The sequence below is a fragment of the Giraffa tippelskirchi genome, chromosome 14 (assembly GCF_054371585.1).
Source record: "Giraffa tippelskirchi isolate mGirTip1 chromosome 14, T2T-mGirTip1v1.2.pri, whole genome shotgun sequence".
NCBI lineage: Eukaryota > Metazoa > Chordata > Mammalia > Artiodactyla > Giraffidae > Giraffa > Giraffa tippelskirchi.
The window spans coordinates 67,014,794-67,025,072 of NC_137288.1; the positions used below are offsets into that span (position 1 = coordinate 67,014,794).

The 10,279-nt window shown below is 44.6% G+C and overlaps 1 long non-coding RNA gene across 1 annotated transcript in view; it reads right to left on the reverse strand.

Moving 5' to 3' along the window:
- LOC145534736 (uncharacterized) overlaps nucleotides 1-2,439 on the reverse strand; it is a 176,904-nt gene extending 174,465 nt beyond the window's left edge. The window contains exon 1 of the long non-coding RNA XR_014074933.1: nucleotides 2,341-2,439. This is a non-coding gene — a long non-coding RNA (uncharacterized LOC145534736). The remainder of the gene's footprint in view (nucleotides 1-2,340) is intronic.
- Nucleotides 2,440-10,279: the final 7,840 nt, after the last annotated feature.

Below are 10,279 nucleotides of genomic sequence, written 5' to 3' on the forward strand. Positions count from 1 at the left end.
GGATCAGCCAAACACAAACATATCAGTCAGGGACATAAATAGGTGTTTTAAATTTCAAAGAGGAGACAAGTGTCTTAAAAATTGAGTCTCTTCATTGTAAGAGCGAGACTTTCTAAAGAAGAAAAAGAGCTTTCATCTTCAAAAAGCTAATGGCCTGAGGAACTCAGGGTGTAGGGATGTTCCTTAAACCAGGGATGAGTGAAGAATGCCTGAGGATGTGACCACAGTCCTCTGGTTCAAAAAGAAACGGATGTTGATCAGCCAGGATGAAGAAGAGGAGTGAAATAGAGCCCAAGATGCTGGGTTTGCATGGCGTGCCTCTTCCTTCTGGACCGAGCCCTGGGCTAGGGAAGAAATTCTAGAAACTCTAAATTCTAGAACCCCAAATAGGTTTAGGGAGGGGATGTCCTCCAACAAGAGGTTGGTGCTTGGGTAACCAGTCAGCAGTCTCATGGAGAAGACCCCCGCTCCACCTTAGCTTTGCAACAGACAAGGAGAGATGGGGGTAGGTTGTGTTTGCAGAGGGGAACTAGAAAAACCTGAGTCTTCCATGGCACTGGTGAGGCAGGGGAGGCGTCTGAATCTCCTGTGCCCAAAGAAAAGGATTTCTCACGAAGCTTAGGATGTGTAAGCTTCAGGGCTAAGCTTCAGGGTCCTCATTTACCTGCCCCCGTATAAAGTCCCAGGAAAGGTGTGCTCACCTAGTCCCATATTTTGTAAAACCTGCAACAGTAAAACACTTGAACCTCAATGAATTAAGCCCATTGTCTCTTTCCATTCTAACTTCCCTCCCATGTCAGACAATGTTGGGGTAACCATCGGTGTATTTGGGCTGCAGCTCAAACGAAGCTGAGATGAGAATATACTTATATTTTGAGGGTTTTTTTTTCCAGTTTAACTCCATGCAATTTCTTTAGGGCAGAGGATAGGATCATTTGTTTAGACTTAGAGTAGTGTTTCTGAAGGACCTATGTTTTTAAACTTTTTATTCTGTATTGGGATACAGCTGATTAACAATGTTGTGATAGTTTCAGGTGAACAGCGAAGGGGACTCTGCCATCCATATACACGTATTTATTCTCCCCCACACTCCCCTCCACTCCAGGCTGTCACGTAACATTGAGCAGAGTTCCATGTGCCATAGAGTATTTCCTTGTTGATTATCCATTTTAAATACAGCAGTGAGAATACACTTATGCTTGAGTTTAGTCAGATGTATTCATATGGTTCCCAGGCACTTCTGTGTATAGCTGTTTGGCTAGCCATCCAAGTAGACCAATGGATACCAAAAAGCCTCTCAGCGTCCCCTGTGCCAACAACGGAGTCATGGCACAAAGTTGCAGGGCCAGAAGATGCTATCTAATATGAATACATATCAGAATAGAATGAATACATACACATATCTAATATGAACACAGCACCAAGAACTGGCAAGTCATGGAGAGAGAGGGTGTTCAATGTATAGAGCTACGCACCAGCCTGTGGAAAGCTCTTCTAGTCACAAGAAGTGTGAAATTACAAGGAGAACATTCAGCTTGCACTGATGCCCAGTCATAATGGAGGCTCTTCCCAGCCAGGAAATATACTCAGCAACCCTTCCCACGAGGCATGGTGGTAAAGAATCCACCTGCCAATGCAGGAGATGCGGGTTTGATCCCCGGGTGAAGAAGATCCCCTGGAGGAGGAAATGGCTATTCTTGCCTGGAAAATTCCATGGACTGTAGAGCCTGGCGGGCTACATACAGTCCATGGGGTCACAAAGAGTCGGATACAACTGAGCACGCATGCATGCACACAATATACTTAACCCCACTAAACGAAAAATGTATATTCTGTTTCTCAAAGGGAGCTCCAAAAATTTAATTAAATCTCTCCCTACAAAATCTGGATTCTCCCCTTGCTGCACCCAAGAGGAGAGTGGAATGTTGGTGAAGCTGCAGTACCTTACATGCAGGAGAAGAAGGACATAGAGGGACACACAAGGACAGAGAGAAGAAGGGCCCATAAGGGCCTCAGCCATGAGGGCAGAGGGGAGGGACCAGATGCCTCCCGCTGATGCCAGAACACCTAACCCTCGTTACTCTAATCAAGACTGAGGGAGAAGAAAGGAAGGGAAGCGATAGCTCTGATTGAAAAGAGCTCAGATACTCAGATGACCAATATCCTAAAGTGCCTAAGGTACTTAGTAAACTGCTGTTTAGGTCCCAACATCAGTGGAAAGGGGGGTTCAGATCTTAGTTAAATTTTAGTAACATACCTAAGATTTGTGACTGTAAAACTAAGACCCAGCAAACGGATTAAAGGTAAATTCTCTAAAGAAGTTGAGTCAACTCAACTTACCACGCTGCTGGTGCCAATGCTGAATTTGACCTGAGTCCTGTGCTCCAGGAAAACAGCAATGGTTGTGAAACTCCCCTCCATTTTCATGTTTCTGGAAACAGCTAATTGCAACAAATCCCCTTTCTCTTCCATAGTCCAGATAAGACATGTCTGTATCCTTCCAAATGGCTCCCAAGAGACTCACGAATGACTTCCTTGTTTACTGGCCTCTATAAAACCCCACACAGCCTCCTTTTTTTCCCTCTGAGACATTCCTCATTAATAAACTTCTCTCTATTGCAAAAGCCCCAATAAATCATCTCCTTCATTGTCTGGTACATCTTGTCCTTGATGCTGGCATGGTCTCCCTAAATGGTAACCCAGAAGCTACTTGAAAAGTAGTTAAGAGTTAGAATCACAAAACCAAGATTTTATAAGCACAGTGAGTTAGGGCATAGAAAGGCTCTGAATGATCCTTTCAGTGGAAAGAGCTTATCAGAAGTTAAAAAATATTTTTCAAAAAAATAGAATAAAATTTCAGACTTCCAAATAATAATAGTCACGTCTTAGTACTCCTAGATTGAGAACATAATGACCAAAAAACCTTCCCTTGAGTTTAGCAATGCTTTGCAGTCAATTTTAAGTGATGAATCCCTCGGGAGATCTACATATACTTGATACACTCAAACATACATCCAGGTCAAGATAGTTTTTTCCTTTTTTCTGTTGAAGATCCATACCTTCACACCTTCACACATTTCTAAGCGTCTCTCTGATCCTCAGAGATATTGGACCACGTTTTGGGTATAACTGAGTTCGTTTCAGGTAAAAATGAAAATGTGAGGAGGGGGTGCTGACTGCCCGTTTGAAGGGCAGCTGGTCAGTCTTGTGAAGCACAGACACGTCATCCCCCTTTCTGAGTTCACCCCGAGCCTGAGGCTGGAAAGACGTAGACCCAGCCGCTTTTCCACACTCTCCTTCTGTGGACCCACAAACACAGCTCACCCTCAACCCTCGTGCCTCCTGTTCCATCCTCTCCCCAGCACACACACATACACACGCACACACACACATGCACACACGCGCGCGCGCACACACATGCACACGCACACACACACACATGCGTGTGTGCACACATACACACACGTGCACACGCGCGTGCACACATACACACCTGTGTGTGCATATACACACGGACACACGTGCACACACGTGCATGCACACGCGCGCACACACACATACACACACACAGGCATACACACACTAACTCATACCACCTCCTCTCTGCCTCCACACTCAAAACCCCACACCTGGTGACCGGCCTCTTTTTAGAGGAAAGAAGAGAAAGGTTTCTTCTGGTTAAGGTCAGAGCCCCCTCTTCCGGGGACTCTTAGGGGAAAGAAAAGAGAGCAGGAGGAGGGAGCCTGGCAGAGGTGAATCAGAGCTGCAGTCTGTTTCCTGACTTCATCCATCCTCGACAACCCAGAGTTGTCTAGCTCAAGACTTGGCTAGACAACAGAGAAGGAATATCTAAATGTTTGAGAATACAGAAAACATATTTGTAGCTATTTCCAAATGGATGTTAAGATATGCCGAGGTAGCCTTACAAATGTCACAAGTGTTATGAGGGGATTCGTGTGCTGATCGTATTTATATACCACAGCAAATACAATTTTATCCTCCCAAAAAACTACCTTGAAAAATGCACACGTATTTTTGCAGGCTTCTATGGAAATATAATTAACATTCACTTAATAACCAGTCAAAATGTAGAAAACCAGCTTTCATGCTATATGCAATACAAGATCACCCCAAGTGCCATGTCTGTGACACAACAAACAATCCAAAGTGGAATTTTTCATCATCCTTGCATCAGCACCATCCCGTCTTTAGCCAGGATTTTCTCTAAGATCCAAAGTTGCAAGGGCTTCCTCGGTGGCACAGTGGTAAAGAATTCATCTACCGATGTATGAGACGCAGGAGACATAGGTTTGACCTCTGTGTTGGGAAGATACCCTGAAGGAGGAAACGGCAACCCACTTCAGGATTCTTGCCTGGAAGATCCCATGGACAGAGGAGCCTGGTGGGCTACAGTCCAAGGGGTTGCAAAAGAGTCAGACATGAATGAGTGCACACTCACCAAAGTTGCAAAAGAAAGTCAAGACATTGTCTACTTTTAAAAAGCTAGTCCAGCATAGTCACATAATTCTTAGCTCTCAAGACTCATCTCTCAATGGGGGAGGTGGGATTATGGGAGTGGGTTTTGAAGCAATTCTGACTATTTTACATCCTCATGCCTGAGTTTCATTTCCTTCCCCAAGATCAAAGTGTACACGCCGGCGATGGGTGTGGACAGGGCTGAAAGCCGGGAGATGAACGTTCCTGTGTGCGCACTGGTGATTTATGTTAGATACGGAAATGAATCGTGAGGGTATGGCCGGGAGTGATTTCCCTTCTGTTTAATATGTAGGCCGTGTCTCCCCTGGCGTCCTAGCCCGTTATCTTTCTCCTCCTTCTTCACACTTTCCATAAGCCTTCTGGTTTCACAGCAGACACACTGTAAATCTTCTCCTTCTAAGTATCCCACATATGTTTCATTAAAAGTGTTTGTTTCTTTGATCAGCTTGATGTTTCTAATGTGAAAAAAATAATAACTTGGTCGCCTGGCGCTTGGAAATGTATAGGGTCCAAGTGAGGAGCCGCAGAACAGACAGTCAGCCTTGGGGTCTCAGTGTCCCCCGTTCAGGTAGCCCTGGGACTGGGCCCGCTGCCCCAGGGCCCGGATGAGCACGGATGGGATGACACAGGAAACATTGTGGATTAAACTGCCAAGGCTGCCATAACAAGATTCTATGGATGGGGTAGCTTCAAGCCACAGAAATACACTGCTTCACAGTTATGAAGGCTGAAAGCCCCAAATCAAGGCATCCTCAGGGTTGGTTTCCTCTGAGGCCTCTTTCCTTAGCTTGGAGATGGGCACCTTCCCCCTGGGCTTCACATGGTCTTTCCTCTGCACAGGTGAGTGTCCTCTGTACAGGTGTGTGTCCTCTGTACAGGTGAGTGTCCTCTGTACAGGTGAGTGTCCTCTGTGAGGTGAGTGCCCTCTGTACAGGTGTGTGTCCTCTGTACAGATGAGTGTCCTCTGTGAGGTGAGTGTCCTCTGTACAGGTGAGTGTCCTCTTTACAGATGAGTGTCCTCTGTACAGGTGTGTGCCCTCTGTACAGGTGAGTGCCCTCTGTACAGGTGTGTGTCCTCTGTACAGGTGCGTGTCAGCATCCTCATTTTCCTTTCTTCTAAGGACATCAGGTCTATTAGATTGTGTGTGCTCAGTCATTCAGTCCTCTCTCACTCTTTGCGACCCCATGGACTGTAGCCTGCCAGGCTCCTCTGTCCATGGGATTCTCCAGGCAAGAATACTGGAGTGGGTTGCCATTTCCTTCTCCAAGAGATCTTCCTGACCCAGGGATAGAACCCATGTCTCCTGCGCCTCCTGCTTTGGCAGGAGGATTCTTTACCACTGGGTTTTTGAACCCATCCTAATGAACTCGTTTTAACGTGGTTTTTTTTTTCTGGTTATGCCACACAGCATGTTAGGATCTTAGTTCCCTGACCAGGAATCGAACTCCTGCCCCCTGCATTGTAATTGCAAATTCTTAACCACTGGATCACTAGGGAAGTCCAGCCTCCTTTTAACTTAATCAGCTCTTTGCAGACTCTATCTCCAAATAGAGTCACATTCACAAGTACTGGGGATTATGACCCCAACATATAAATTTGGGGGTGGAGGTGACACAGCTGAGCCCATAGGACCTGATGTGTTCGGCAAAGTACAGGAGGAGCAGGGAGGGAAGAGGGTAGCCGGGGAGAGACACCCTGCATAGATTTCTTAGCCAGGTTGAGTGGCCTTTTAAAAAATTCTGTTTCAGAGCAGTTGGGTTAGCAACAAAATGAAGAGAAAAGCACAAGGATTTCCTGTGCCCGCTGCCCCGACACGTGCATAACCTCCCCCGTGATCTACAGCCCGCCCTCCACTGGTACCTGCGTTACAACTGACGAACTTACACTGACACATCAGCTGTCGCCCAAAGTCCACGGTTTATCTTAGGGTTCATCCTCAGTCTTGTACATTCTGTCAGTTTAGACAAATGCATAACAACAGGTGGTCTTCCCTGGTAGCTCAGACGGTAAAGAATCTGCTTGCAATGCAGGAGACCTGGGTTTGATCCCAGGGTTGGGAAGATCCCCTGAAGAAGGGAATGGCAACCCACTCTAGTATTCTTGCCTGGAGAATTCCACGGACAGAAGAACCTGGCAGGCTACAGTCCATGGGGTCACAACACACACAGTCCATGGGGTCGCAAAAAGTTGGACATGACCGAGCGACTAACACACACACACACATAACAACATGTATCTACCATTATGATATCATACAGAGTATCTTTACTGCCCTAGTAGAGTGGACTTCTCAGGGGCTTCAGTTCAGTTCAGTTCAGTTCATTCACTCAGTTGTGTCCAACTCTTTGCGACCCCATGGACTGCAGCACGCCAGGCCTCCCTGTCCATCACCAACTCCCGGAGCTTACTCAAACTTATGTCCATTGAGTCGGTGATGGCATCCAACCATCTCATCCTCTGTCATCCCCTTCTCCTCTCACCTTCAATCTTTCTCAGCATCAGGGTCTTTTCCAAAGAGTCAGTTCTTCGCATCAGGTGGCCAAAGTATTGGAGTTTCAGCTTCAACATCAGTCCTTCCAATGAACATTCAGGACTGATTTCCTTTAGGATGGACTGGTTGCAGTCCAAGGGACTTCATGAGCTTCAGACTCCATCTATTAAGGGGCACAGAGTGGGTAGGGCACCAACACTTGAGCAGGCAAATTAAGCCATCACAGCAAGGGCCATGCAAGCTCTGAGTCAGGATGAGGCTCTATTTGGGACTTCTTGCTCTCTGAGGACGCCCATTCCCCAGCAGGAGGGCAGCAGTGCCGTGCAGGAGAAGGCCAATAATTTCGCCCTCCTCCTCTGCCTCCTGCATGCCATCATCGCCAGGGGTGATCACAGAATATGTCACCGGAGCCCATGTGCACTTGTAGCCTTTGCCCCCAGGGGTCCAAGTGACTAAACTTCCACTACAGCTCCTGAAGCATAATGTTTACTCACAAAAGGGCACGCCATGAAAGCACCCTGTCCCCTGGGAAGTGACTCAGCTGTCAGCCAACCCACCCCCAAGGTGACTTTCTTCAGAGGGTTATGAGAGTGAGTCCCACCTCAGGATTCCTGAGTTCCAGTCTGGGTCCCCTAATCTTCTCAACACTGTGTTACTTTCAGGTTTATGGGCTTCCCTTGTGGCTCAGCTGGTAAAGAATCCACCTGCAATGCAGGAAACCTGAGTTCCATCCCTGGGTTGGGAAGATCCCCTAGAGAAAGAAAAGGCTGCCCACTCCAGTATTCTGGCCTAGAGAATTCCATGGACTGTATATTCCATGGGGTCGCAGAGTTGAACACGACTGAGCAACTTTCACTTTTTTCCAAGGTTATAGCAAAGCCTATTTTAAAGCACTTTGTATACGCAAGACACTGTTCTAAGTGTTTCAATCATTAGCACATTTAATCCTTCTACCCTAGTCAGTGCCACTATCCAAATATGGATGATTATAATATAAGTGTGGGGCTTCCCAGGTGGTGCTAGCGGTAAAGAATCCACCTGCCAATGCAGGAGACCCAAGAGACATGGGTTCGATCCCTGGGTGGGGAAGATCTGCTAGAGGAAGGCATGGCAACCTGCTCCAATATTCTTGCCTGGAGAATCCCATGGACAGAGGAACCTGGTGGGCTACAGTCCATGGGGTGGCAAAGATTTGGATACAGACAAGACTGAAATGACTTAGCACTCACAATATAAGCATAATATAAGTTAAGGAAGAATGTAAAAGAAGAAAGGACATTTTGATTAGAACCCTCACAGCTCCCAGCCACAACCTCACCACCTTATAGTCGATGGTATATACGCTGCTGGCCTCACCTTTGCTGACCTGAGTGGAAACCACTTAGGGAGTGGAGAAAGGCAGATACAGAGCCAGATGCCATTCTTGGTAGTTCACATTTCACAGCTCTGTTCACCCAACACTGTCTAGTAAAGACACACTTCACTTCTTCACTCTATACACAGAATTATCATAGTTAATAATATTACTAATTCAACCCTTTCCCCCTTAACTTAAATCATTGCAAACAAGGGGGAAAAGTTTTATTGCAAGCTACCTTACATACACTGCACGTGCAGCCAGATGGGCAGCTACTAAGACTCAGGCTCACCAGAGCCACACAGAAGAGAGGGAGAGCTCCCCAAAGGAAGGGAGGCTGTGCAGACAGAAACCACGTCACCCCAGCACGGGGGGATGGCGTCTGTGGCAGGAATAGTAGAGCCACATAGTATATGATCATTTTCTGCAAACAGGAAAGAAAATTTTGTTTATGGGGCCATGAGTTCTGGTCTGGATGCTACTAGTAATTAGTTATAAAACCTTAATAATCCTCTTCCTCTCTAGGCTTGTTTCTTTATCTGGAAAATGAGGGTATTAAGCTACATCATCTCCAGACAATTTGCAGGTCTCAGAAGATCTCTTTACATTACTGAAAGGTAGGAGAGTTAACCTTAATGTCAACTAGCATCATGAAAAAGGGAAAATCAATTAACCTCTCTAAACCACATTTATAAATCAGGAACAGTAAGTTGCCAAATAAGACTGCATATGAAAAATAATATGAAAGATCAAGAATATTAATAACTATCATTTATTGAGCATCTTTTATGTATTCAATATGCACTAAATACTTCCTTGTGGCTATATCATAGTTCTCTATTCTGTTTACCTAATTCTGCCTAACAAAGACCCATCTTTCACACTTTTTTACCCAATTTCTTTTTTTCCCAATACTCTACAGCTTGTTCTGATGTCTGAATAGACAAAGATATAGAATATTTACAAATGAGTAGTCAGAGAAACTTCATGGATTTTACTGTCAAGAATATGCTTAAAGACAGGGTCATACTAAAAAAAAAAAGAAAGAAAGAAAAAAAAGAAAAGAAAAAAAAAAGACAGGGTCATGTAGTAAGAACAAAAAAAAATCATGAGAGAAGAAAGAAAGGAAGGAAGGAGGGAAAAGGAGATTGAGAGAGGAAAGAAGAAAGAAAGGGAAAGAAACTCAAACTGAGATGACAAGAAATTAGAACAAGATAAAAATGAATACAGGTAAGGACAATTGCAAGAAAAAAATGCAATATCAAAATAGAAATATGCACTGAAACTAGTAAAGACCAGGTTTAAAACTACAAAAATGTGGGTGAATAGTGTGGAGGAAATAATTGATACATCCTCTGGGATATAGGAGAAGAAATATTACAAAGATGAAATTTATGAGAAAAATATTGTTTGACTTTTTAGTCTCAGTCTTTCAGAGCAAAAGATCCTTGAATAAAACCTTTGAATTACACCTCTTGAAACTGAAGAAATAAATGAATGCAGAATTATAGAAAATTTCTTGAACTTGAGAAAAGAGAAATGTTGAAGGGCGTCACTATGTTACAAGCAAAGTCATGAATAAACAACCATACTCAGACTTATAGTTGTATTTTTTAATTATAAGGATAAAGAAAAATCCTATAAAAATCTGAGCTGAAAACAATTAGCTATAAAAATTAAAATTATTTGTTTGTAATGCTTCCCAGGTGGCTCCAGTGGTAAAGAATGTGCCTGCCAATGCAGGAAATGCAAGAGACATAGGTTCAGTCCCTGGGTCAGGAAGATTTCCTGGAGGAGGAAATAGCAAATGATGCCATACACCAATGCTCAATGCAAGATGCCCATGGAGTAACATCTGGAGAGTTGTGAGGTTGAAAGTCAGTGAACATGAATTTTTATACCCGACCAAATTATTGTTTTTGTATAATAGGAA